Genomic DNA, 12,016 nt, shown 5'->3' with positions numbered 1-12,016 from the left:
TAACTTCTTTTTCTTGCCTAATGGCTGTGGCTAAAACTTCCAGAACTATATTGAAGAGCAATGGTACATGTTTGGTGCCAGATCTCAGTGGAAATGCTTCCAACTTCTGCCATTCAATAGGATGCTGGTCATTGGTTTTTCATAAATTGCTTTTATTGTATTGAGGAATGTTCCTCAATACCCAATTTGCTAAGAGTTTTCATCATAAAAGGGTGTTGCATAATATTGAATGCTTTCTCTGCATCAATTGAGAAAATCATGTGGTTGTTCTTCTGCAATTTTTTAATGTGTAGTATCACATTGATTGATTTGCAAACATTGAACCATCCATGCATACCAGGGATAAATCGCACTTGTTCTAGGTGTTCTTGCATTCTATTGGCGAGAATTTTATTGAGGATTTTTGCATCTACATTCATCAAGGATATGGGTCTATAATTTTCTTTCAATGCTGCATCTTTTTCCGGCTTAGGGATTAAGGTGATGCTGGCTTCATAGAAAGAATTTGGGAGGATTCCCTCTTCTTCGATTGTTCTGAATAGTTTGAGAAGAATTGGAGTTAGTTCTTCTTTAAATGTCTGGTAGAATTCAGCAGTGAATCCATCTGGTCCTGGGCTTTTCTTTGTTGGGAGGGTCCTTATTACTGATTCATTTTCATTCTCAGTTATGGGTCTGTTTAGGTTTTCTATGTCTTCCTGGTTCAATTTAGGTAGGTTGCATGTGTCGAGGAATCTATCCATTGCTGATAGATTTTCCTGTTTGGTGACATACAACTCTTTGTAGTAATTTCTGATGATTCTTTTTATTTATGTGGTATCTGTTGTTACATTACCTTTTTCATCTCTGATTTTATTGATTTGGGTCTTTTCTTTTTTTAGTTAGTTGGGCCAATGGGGTGTCAATTTTGTTTATTTTTTCAAAAAATCAGCTCTTTGGCTGATCTTTTGTAATTTTTTTATTCAATTCTGTTGATTTCTTCTCTAATTTTAATTATTTCTCTTCTCCTATAATTTGGGTCTGGTTTGCTGCAGTTTTTCTAGATCCATGAGATGCATTGAAAGCTCATTTATTTGGTGCCTTTCCAATGAGTTGATGTAGGTACCTATTGCTATAAACTTTCATCTCAACACTACTTTTGCTGTATCCTAGCAGTTTTGATATATTGTGTTGTTATCCTCATTTACTTCCAGAAAGTTTTTATTTCACTTCTATGACCACGTGTTCATTCAGTAACATGTTGTTCAGTCTCCATGTGTTTCCATATACTCTAGGGATTCCCAAGTTGCTAGTTTCCAGCTTCATTCCACTTTGGTCTCAGAAGCTTCATGGTATGATTCCAATTCTTTTGAATTTGCTGAGACTTGCTTTATGGCCTTGTATGTGGTCAATCCTAGAGTAGGTTCCATGTATTGCTGAATATAATGTAAATTCTTTAAGTGGAAAATGAAAAGTTCTATCGATATCTGTTAGATTCATTTGGGCTATATTGTTGATTAAATCTGCTGTTACCTTGTTGTTTTTCTGTCAGGTTGATCTATTTCTGAAAGCGGAGTATTGAAGTAACCCAATACTATTGTATTAGAGTCTAAGTCTCACTTTAAGTCTCTTAACATATGTTTTAAATAAACTGGTGCCCTATAATTGGGTGCATATACATTTATAATAGTTACATCTTCCTGTTGAATTGATCCCTTAATCATTATATAGTATCCTTCTTTGTCTCTCTTAACATTTTTTATGTTAAAGTTTATTTTGTCTGATATTAAGATGGCTACACTAGCTGTTTTTTGTTTTCTGTTGGCATGGAATATCTTTTTCCAACCTTTCACTTTCAGTCAGCATGCATCTGTGTTGGAAAGATGTGTTTCTTTTAAGCAGAAAATAGATGCGTTTTGTTTTTTATCCATTCAATCAGTCTGTGCCTTTTAACTGGAGAGTTGAGGTTATTAAAATTCAATGTTACTATTGATAAGTAGTAATCTTGCCCTCTCATTTTTCCAAAGATATCTAAAATATGCTTTGAACTTCCTGTGATCTTTTACTAGGATGTTTTCTTCCTTTACCTTCTTTCAAACTGATGGCTGTGTTTCTGTATTTCTGTGTGTAACACATCTTTAAGCATCTGTTGCAGGGCTGGACAAGTCGTGACCAATTCTTTCAATTTCTGTTTGCTATGAAAGGTCTTTATTTCAAATTCATTCACAAGTGAGAGCTTTGCAGGATATGATATTCTGGGCTGGCAGGTTTTTTCTCTTAGTACTTGGGCTATATCTCGCCATTCTCTCCTAGACTGTATTGTTTCTGAAGAGAAGTCAGCTGTGAGTGTAATTGGAGATCCTCAGAGTAATCTGACGTTTCTCTCTTGCACATTTTAGAATCTTTTCTTTATGTTTCACTGTGGTGAGTTTGATTACAATGTGTCATGGTGAGGATCTCTTTTGGTCATGTTTATTGGGAGTTCTATGTGCTTCCTGTACTAGGATGTCTCTGTCCTTCTCCAAACCTGGGACATTTTCTGCTAGCATCTCACTAAAAAGACCTTCTAATCCTTTCTCTCTCTCCATGCCTTCAGTAACTCCTAGAACTCAAATGTTAGGTTTTTTAAATAGCATCCTGTAGATTCCCAACAATATTTTTTAATTTCTAATTTCCTCTTCTTTTCTTTGGTTTGACTTTATACTTTCCTGTGCTTTGTCTTCTAAGTCCAATATTCTCTCTTCTATCTCACTGATTCTGTTTTTAAGGCTCTCTAATGCATTTGTCATTTGATCTATTGAATTCTTCATTTCATTTTGATTTCTCTTCAATATCACAATTTCATGGTCTCCTAGTTTTCCTCATTTCATTTTCATTCCTCCTAAAGATTTCATTTTCAGAGAGAGATTTTCTATCCTATCCAGTAAGGCTTTCTATAGTTCATGAATATGTTTTTGAGAACTTCTAAATGTGCTTATCATAAATTTTTTGAAACCTGAATCTTGCATTTCTTCAATCTCATCTTCTTCATAATCTTGTTTTGGAGTGTCATGTTTATTTTGTGGCATCATAATGTCTTCCTGTTCTAGTTTCCTCAGTGTTGTGGGGAGCAACCCGGACTGGACTGAGTTACTGGAATTAAGACTTATTCTATGCATCTGCTCTCCCACAATATGGCGCTGGGAGAGAAGTAAACAGCTTCCGCACAGCTGCCTCCAGTTCAACCAATAAACTGTAGGACTTGCTATTGATTGGAGGAGAGCAGCGTACTCGGCGTGTGGGCAGCCGAGTTAGGATTGGCGGAGGAGGACTATAAAGGAGGAGAGAGACGGCATGCACCAGGAACATCTATGGGGAACATCTAAGGGAACCTGTGCAGCCCCCGAGAAGAACCGGCCGGCGGTGTGCCGCTCCCCTGCGGAAGTGGGGAATGTGGCCAGGGGGAACTGCCCTTCCACGGAGGTGGAAGGGATAGTAGCCAACCCGGGAAGAACCAGCAGCAAACCCGGGGAGGGCCGAGCAGACGAAAGAACAGCGCAGGGTTTAGTGTCGTTCCTCCACGAAGAGGGGGAGCGACAAGTTTCTGCATTTATTGTTTGGCATTGTGGAGATATCCTTTAGTTTCTTCTTTTTTTCCTCACTGTGGTGGCTTTTCTCATTATACTAAAACTCTAGATTAAGTGGACTGTCTGCATTTGATATATCCTTAGAGGCTTGTTGTGAGTGTGACCAGAGAGCTCTGTTCAGTTCTTTAGGGTTAATGGTGTGCGAAAAGTGACACACCCAGGTTTGATGTGGTAAATCTTCTTATCTCTCTCTTTTTTTTATTCAGAAGGGAACTAATTATGCATAGCTGAGCTATTCTCCTTAAAGGGAACCAGTGCCTGAGTGCTAGCCCCTGTGGATATAATATTCATCCGCTCTGTCACAAGGACAACATGAAGGATCTGTGCAGTCCTCAGTGTAAGCTCAGATCCCCTGCAATCTCCCACTGGGTTGCTAAGGTTACTGAGTTTGTGGCATCTCCTACTGAGGGTAAGTCTCAGGCACTCTGTGAATTCTCCCACACACCCTGCATTTTTTTCACAGTCCCAGTTCATAAGCTCCACACATTCACTAGGTCTTAACCTCCTGTTATTTCTCTCCACCAGAGTCAGATTTTTCTGCTTGGCTGTGGGCAGGACAGTCCTGAGCTGGCACAGCTGTTACATAGTTCCAAAATGGTGTCTGCTCTTAGTCTTGCTCACCTTTGCAAGGTGAGTGGGGAGAGAGAATCGTGTCCAATCCAATCCCTTTTATTTATTTATTTTCTCTTCTCTGGTTATCCTGGTGAAATTTCCCCCACAGGGCTTCAAGCCTCGTTCCCTCTAGGCTCTTTCTGCCACTTTTCCATCAGTGTCTCGGGCTATTGCGGTTTTGCCTCAACTCTATTTCCAGTGCTGATGCGTAGACTCAGCGGCTGGGGTTCCAAGCTGCGGGCTCCCCGTGTCCTCCATGTAGGTCTACCATGTCCCACTAGTTCCAGAAGAGTTTCCTCTCCAATTTTTCCCCTAACTCTTCCCCAAAACTACAGTATCTCCACTTTTATTAAAATATCTTTTCCCAGACGATTGTGCACTCCCTGCCTATTCTGCCATCTTGGAGCCATGCTATATTTGATATCTAAAGTAAATACTACAACAGGCTCTGGAATGCCCTCTCTAAAATTCATGCACAGCTAGGAAGAACATTCAAGTTGTCAAAAAAAGCATGACTAGAAAAGGCACATCATCTTTAGCACTGCATCTAAATGTTTCCAATATTCACAAACTACAATGATTCTTCATCTTATCATATCAGTAAATGTTCTTAAAATAAGAGTCACACATGGGGCAGGCGCTGTGGCTCACTTGGTTAATCCTCCACCTGTGGCACTGGCATCCCATATGGGTGCCAGGTTTTAGTCCCAGTTGCTCCTCTTCCAGTCCAGCTCTCTGCTCTGGCCTAGGAAGGCAGTCGAGGATGGCCAGAGTAGTTGGGCTCTGCACCTGCATGGGAGACTAGGAGGAAGCACCTGGCTCCTGGCTTCGGATTGGTGCAGTGAGCCGGCCATAGTAGGATGCAGAGCTTGAAAGAAGGGAAACACTGAAAAGGGTGAAGCTCTTTAGAGAAGCCTAAAACAATAATAGGATGGACTGGAAACATTGCACTGCAAGACCTGTGATTCTTTACAATTAAGACAGTCATGCATTTGTTTAGAACACTAAGCATATGTTAAAGTAAATCATTACTAATGGTATCAGTATTTATTCAAAACAGGCCTTCTTCATTCAATTTTCCCTACAGAATTGAACATAAATAGCATTGATGTAAAGAATACTATGCATTTCTACTTTCTGGGATCTGACATTTCACAAAGAATGTGAATGACATGTCCCTTGTATTTATTTCTGATGTCCTGTGTGTCGAGTCTTGATGAATAGACCAGATCATGTACGTTTGTTGAAGGTCACTTTGTGCTTCAGAAAAAGTGACAATTTTTTCTTTTCTTGCTTCATGTTGCAACATAATATGTATGTATGAATGTATGTATGTATATTATATACTTATTCTCTCTATATTTATATATATTCTAAAAACTTTTGTACAGTTTCTATATAGTATTTTATTTTATTTTTTTAACTTTTATTTAATGAATATAAATTTCCAAAGTACAGAATATTGATTACAATGCTCCACCCATAACGTCCCTCCAACCCGCAACCTCCCTTTATCCACTCCCTCTCCCCTTCCATTCATATCAAGATTCATTTTTGATTCTCTTTATATAGAGATCAGTTGAGCATACATTAAGTAAAGATTTGAACAGTTTGCTCCCACACATAAACATAAAGTGAAACATACTGTTTGAGTACTAGTTATAGCATTATATCTCAATGTACAGCACACTAAGGACAAAGATCCTACATGAGGAGTAAGTGCACAGTGACTCCTGTTGTTGACTTAACAAATTGACACTCTTGTTTATGGCATCAGTAATCACCCTAGGCTCTTGTCATGAGTTGCCAAGGCTATGGAAGCCCCCTGAGTTCACTGACTCTGATCATTTTTAGACAAGGCCATAGTCAAAGTGGAAGTTCTTTCCTCCCTTCAGAGAAAGGTACCTCCTTCTTTGATGACCCATTCTCTCCACTGGGATCTCACTCGCAGAGATCTTTCATTTAGGTTTTTTTTTTTCCCCCAGAGTGTCTTGGCTTTCCATGCCTGAAATACTCTCATGTGCATTTCAGCCAGATCCGCATGCCTTAAGGGCTGATTATGAGGCCAGAGTGCTGTTAGGACATTTGCCATTCTATAGGTCTGCTGTGTATCTCACTTCCCATATTGGATCATTCTCTCCCTTTTTGATTCTATCAGCTAGTATTTGCAGACACTAGTCTTGTTTATGTGATTCCTTTGGTTCTTAGTCCTATCATTATGATCAATTGTGAACAGAAATTGATCACTGGGACTAGTGAGATGGCATTGGTACATGCCACCTCAATGGGATTGCATTGGAATCCCCTGGTATGTTTCTAACTCTACTGTTTGAGGTAAGTCAGCTTGAGCATGTCCCGAATTGCACATCTCTTCCCTCTCTTATTCCCACTCTTATATTTAACAGTGATCACTTTTCAGTTAAGTTTCAGCACTTAAGAAGACTTGTGTATTGATTACAGTATTCAACCAAAAGTATTAAGTAGAACAAAAAAATACTAAGAGGGATAACATATTAAGCTGCTCATCAACAGTCAGGGTGAGGGCTGATCAAGACACCGTTTCTCATAGTGTTCATTTCACTTTAACAGGTTTCCTTTTTGGTGCTCAGTTTGGTGTCACCTATCAAGGAGAACAAGTGGTATTTTTCCCTTTAGGATTGGCTTATTTCACTCAACATAATGTTTTCCAAATTCCTAACAGGGATCACTTTTCAGTTAAAATTAAAACGCCTAAGAATAATTGTGTGTTAATTACAGAGTTCAACCAATGGTACTAGAACAAAAAAAAATACTAAAATGGATAAAGTATTACATTGTACATCAGCCGTCAGGACAAGAGCTGATCAAGTCGCTGTATAGTATTCTATAGAGTACATGTCCCATAATTTCTTTATCCAGTCTACCGTTGATGGGCATTTAGGTTGGTTCCAGGTCTTGGCTATTGTGAATTGTGCTGCGATAAACATTAGGGTGCAGAACGCTTTTTTGTTTGACAATTTAATTTCCTTTGGGTAAATTCCAAGGAGTGGGGTGGCTGGGTTGAATGGTAGGGTTATATTCAGGTTTCTGAGGAATCTCCAGACTGACTTCCATAGTGGCTTAACCAATTTGCATTCCCACCAACAGTGGGTTAGTGTCCCTTTTTCCCCACATGCTCTCCAGCATCTATTGTTGGTAGATTTCTGAATGTGAGCCATTCTAACTGGGGTGAGGTGGAACCTCATTGTGGTTTTGATTTGCATTTCCCTGATTACTAGTGATCTTGAACATTTTTTCATGTGTCTGTTGGCCATGTGGATTTCCTCTTTGGAAAAATGTCTATTGAGGTCCTTGGCCCATCTCTTAAGTGGGTTGTTTGTTTTGATCTTGTGGAGTTTCTTGATTTCTTTGTAGATTGTGGTTATCAACCCTTTATCTGTTGCATAGATTGCAAATATTTTTCCCATTCTGTCGGTTGTCTCTTCACATTCCTGACTGTTTCTTTTGCAGTACAGAAACTTCTCAATTTGATGCAATCCCAATAGTTAATTTTGGCTTTGACTGCCTGTGCTTCTGGGGTTTTTTCCAAGAAGTCATTGCCGGTACCTATATCTTTCAGGGTTTTTCCAATGCTCTCTAATAATTTGATGGTGTCAGGTCGTAGATTTAAGTCTTTAATCCATGTTGAGTGGACTTTTGTGTAAGGTGAAAGGTAGGGGTCTTGCTTCATGCTTCTGCACATGGAAATCCAATTTTCCCAGCATCATTTATTGAATAGACTGTCCTTACTCCAGGAATTGGTTTTGGACCCTTTATCAAGTATGAGTTGGCTGTAGATGTTTGGATTGATTTCTGGTGTTTCAATTCTGTTCCATTGGTCTATCCATCTGTTTCTGTACCAGTACCATGCTGTTTTGATTACAACTGCCCTGTAGTATGTCCTGAAATCTGGTATATGTGATGCCTCCAGATTCGTTTTTGTTGTACAAGATTGCTTTAGCTATTCGAGGTCTCTTGTGTCTCCATATGAATTTCAGCATCATTTTTTCCAGATCTGAGAAGAAGGTCTTCCGTATCTTGATTGGTATTGCATTGAATCTATAAATTGCTTTTGGGAGAATGGACATTTTGATGATATTGATTCTTCCAATCCATGAGCATGGAAGATTTTTCCATTTCTTGGTATCCTCTTCTATTTCTTCATCCCCCTATTTTATATTACATACTGTTGTGTATATTGTATTTTTCTCCTAACGAAGCCCTAAGACCAATTCTTTGAACCTATTCATGATGCTTCAAACAATACTTTAGTCTGTGTCATTTGTAACACCATAACTTCACTGTCCATGGTTTCTTGAGTTCAGGAAGTGATGATCTAGAGGATTCCATGCATGGTGAAGGCTACTCTGCCTTTGTACATGGCCAATTCTTGCTGCATCTTCTCTTTCAACACTAGATAGCAATGTCCCTCAACTGTTACTTTAATGGTGAGATTTGCTCCCTACTCTCATGGCCTAAAAACTGCCCAAGGCTCACACTATTTGTAAAGATTATTGATTGATTGAGAGATTGATTTAATTTGTTTGAATCACCATGTTACAGATAGAGGAAGAATGACATGGAGACAGTGGGAACTCTTCCATCTGCTGGTTCACACCCTACATGGCTACAACAGCCAGAGATGAGCCAATCTATAGCCAGGAGTCAGGGGTTTCTTCCCAATCTCCCAAGTGGGTAAAGGGGCTCAAGTTCTTGGCCTGTCCTCCACTGGTTTTCCAGGCTATCAGCAGAGAGGTGGAACAGAAGAGTGTCGCTCCCCCATTCGCGGAGGAACAACACTAGACCCTGCGCTGTTCTTTTTGCCTGGCCCTTCCCGGCTTAGCTGCTGTTCGTTCCCTCACTCGTGGAAGAACGACACCATCCCGGGTTAGCTGCCGGCCCCTCCACCTCCGTGGAGGGGCGTCACCCCCCGCCGCTTTCCCCACTTCCACGGAGGAGCGGCACACCACCAGCCGGCTCTCTCAGGGGCTGCTCAGATGTTCCTCAGGTGTTCCCAGTGCATGTTCTCTCTCTCCTCCTTTATAGTCCTCTTCCACCAATCCCAACTCTGCTACCCACACGCCGAGCATGCTGCTCTCCTCCAATCAGGAGCAGGATCAGCTCCTGCAGCTTATCAAACTGATCAGGCAGCTGAGTAGAGGTTGTTTGCTCCCTCAGCGCCATATTGTAGGAGAGCAGATGCATAGAATAAGTCTTAATTCCAGTAACTTAATCTAGTCTCAGTTGCTCCACACAGAAGAGAATCGGGGTCAGAGCAGTGGCATAGTAGATTAACCCACTCTCTATGGCATCAGTATCAAATACAGGTGCTGGTTCCAGTATTAGCTGTTCTGCTTCCATTTCAGCTCTCTGCTATGGTCTGGGAAGCAGTGAAAGATGGCCCAAGCACTAGGGTCCTTGCATCTGCCTGAGAGACCCAGAAGATGCTCCTGGCTTCAGATTTGCAGAACTCCAGCCATTGCGGCCATCTGGGGAATAAAACAGCATATGGAGACTCCTCTCTCTGTTCTCTGCCTCCCTGTAACTCTGTTTTTCAAATGAATTAAAGAATAATTTTAAAAAAATAATATGCACAGAGCAGAGCCCCCTGAGGGCCTCTAGCACAAGTTGTAGTGTACAGCATTCTTGCTTCAACTTTGTTTCCAACCTTCTCACAATTTCCACATTTCTTAAGCAATCTTAATATACCCTTTAGGGCACAAAAGCATTCTTTCTTGCATTTAATGGGTTGTTTTAGTTCTTTGTTTACAAATCACAGATCTCTGTTCATTTTATTAAATGTTTTTCTGCAGTTATGCTAATTACTATCACTAGTAATTCATGGGCTAATAAACTGAATTAGATTTTGTGCACCAATTTGAAAAATAACTGTAGATCAATATCCCTGATGTACATAGACACAATAAACGTAGGCAAAATACTAGCCACCCAAATCCAACAACACATAAGAAAGATCATTCTCCTAGACCAAAGGGGATTTATTTCTCGTATGCAGGGATGGTTCCACATCCAAAAATCAATAAATGTGATATGCCACATTAACAAAGTGAAATCCAAAACCACATCATTATCTCCATAGATGTAGAGAAAGCCTTTGACAAAACTCAGCACCGCTTTATGATGAAAACATTAAGCAATTAGATATAGAAGGAACACTTAACATAATCAAAGCAATTTATAACAAACCCACTTCCAATAACCTACTGAATGGGGAAAAATTGCATGCATACCTATTAAGAACTGTAACCAGACAAGGATGCCCACTCTCACCCTTGCTATTTAATATAGTCCTAAAAGTTTTAGCCAGAGCCATCAGGCAAGAAAAAGAAATAAAACGGATAGAAATAGGGAAGGAAGAATCCAAACTATCCCTATAAGGAACCCAAAACACTCCACAAAGAGATGACTGGAGTTCATAAAAGAGTTTGGTAAAATTGCAGAAAATACAACCAACACACAAAATCAGTAGCCTTTGTAGACACAAACAGCCCCACGGCTGAGAAAGAACTTCTAAGATCAATTCCATTCACAGTAACTACAAAAATTTAAATACCTTGGAATAAAAAAAGGACATTAAAGATGTCTATGATGAAAATTACAAAACATTAAAGAAAGAAATAGAAGAATGCATAAAAAATGGAAACATATTTCATGTTAATGGATTGGAAGAATCAATATCATCAATATATCCATACTACTGAACGCAATTTATAGATTCTGTGCAAACCAATCAAAATACCATGCAACTGGAAATCATTATGTTTAGTTAAATTATCCAGTCACAAAAATATAAATATCATATGGTTTCTGAGTTGTGGTAATTAGTTGAATACCTAAAATGTAATCTATAGGGACAAAACTGACACTTTGTGTACCACCTTCTTGTGTACCTGAGAAGATCACCTGAATGAATGTGAGTTTTCTCTCTCCCCTTCTTACCTAATTTCATCTGTGGTAATTTTTAGAATACAGGAGTGTCCCAATATGAGCAGAAATTCTTGTTCTTGAGAGTACTCCTACAGTAGAGGTATCACTCCCCTCAGCTGTAATGTGGGATGTCTGTCCAGTCCTGAAAGCCAGATGAGGGGACTCTTCCTGTCCTTATCTCACTGTGCATGACATGACAGAGGTCAAATCCCAGAGCCACACTGGGCAAAAGAGAGGGGCTCCAGCTGATGTCCTCAAATTCAGAGTCTGAAAGAAGGAGAATCATGAAAATGCAGAACATTTAGATGTCATAATCACTCACTGGGGAGCCTCAAAGCACTGTAGATCAAAAGGCACTGCACCTAGTGAAGCTGAATGGCTGCCATCTATTTTATATGGAAATCTGAAAAGTATTTTCAAATAAATAATTACTATTGGTAGCAGTTCTAACTCCAAATAGGTCATATTCTCTGAATAGTTTCTCCAGACCTGCATGCAACTAGTCTTGCAGGCCAAGGAAAAATATCATGCATTTCTGCAGGCACTGACACAGAAGTTCCTCAAGGTTAGACTACAGGTACCCCTTGTATTTCAAGTGTCCTGCATATTCAGTCATGATGAACTGTCTATTACATGTTGATGGCTTGTTCACACTCGATTTGTGCCTGACAGGAAGAGGCATCTTTGAATTCTGGGGCACAGGATTTTATATGTTTCCAACATATCAAATTATAAACTGGCTTTTCAAGTATCTTTTTATTATCTATGTTGCTTTCTGTGTGAGATAAGTTGAAAATTGTCCTTGCATGATTTTTTTCACTTGTGAAGTACCTGTG

General features: G+C 39.7%; 1 protein-coding gene and 1 pseudogene across 1 annotated transcript in view; both read right to left on the bottom strand.

Annotated features, from left to right (window-relative positions):
• LOC127489292 (vomeronasal type-2 receptor 116-like) overlaps positions 1–11,287 on the bottom strand; it is a 48,501-nt gene extending 37,214 nt beyond the window's left edge. The window contains exon 1 of the mRNA XM_070067595.1: positions 11,193–11,287. The gene's annotated coding sequence lies outside the window, so the exon portion shown is untranslated. The remainder of the gene's footprint in view (positions 1–11,192) is intronic.
• LOC127489058 (vomeronasal type-2 receptor 116-like) overlaps positions 1–12,016 on the bottom strand; it is a 106,453-nt pseudogene that overhangs the window by 19,685 nt on the left and 74,752 nt on the right.

The sequence above is a fragment of the Oryctolagus cuniculus genome (assembly GCF_964237555.1).
Source record: "Oryctolagus cuniculus chromosome 16 unlocalized genomic scaffold, mOryCun1.1 SUPER_16_unloc_1, whole genome shotgun sequence".
NCBI lineage: Eukaryota > Metazoa > Chordata > Mammalia > Lagomorpha > Leporidae > Oryctolagus > Oryctolagus cuniculus.
Note: the sequence above shows the minus strand (reverse complement) of the source record. Positions and strands in the feature narration are given on the sequence as shown.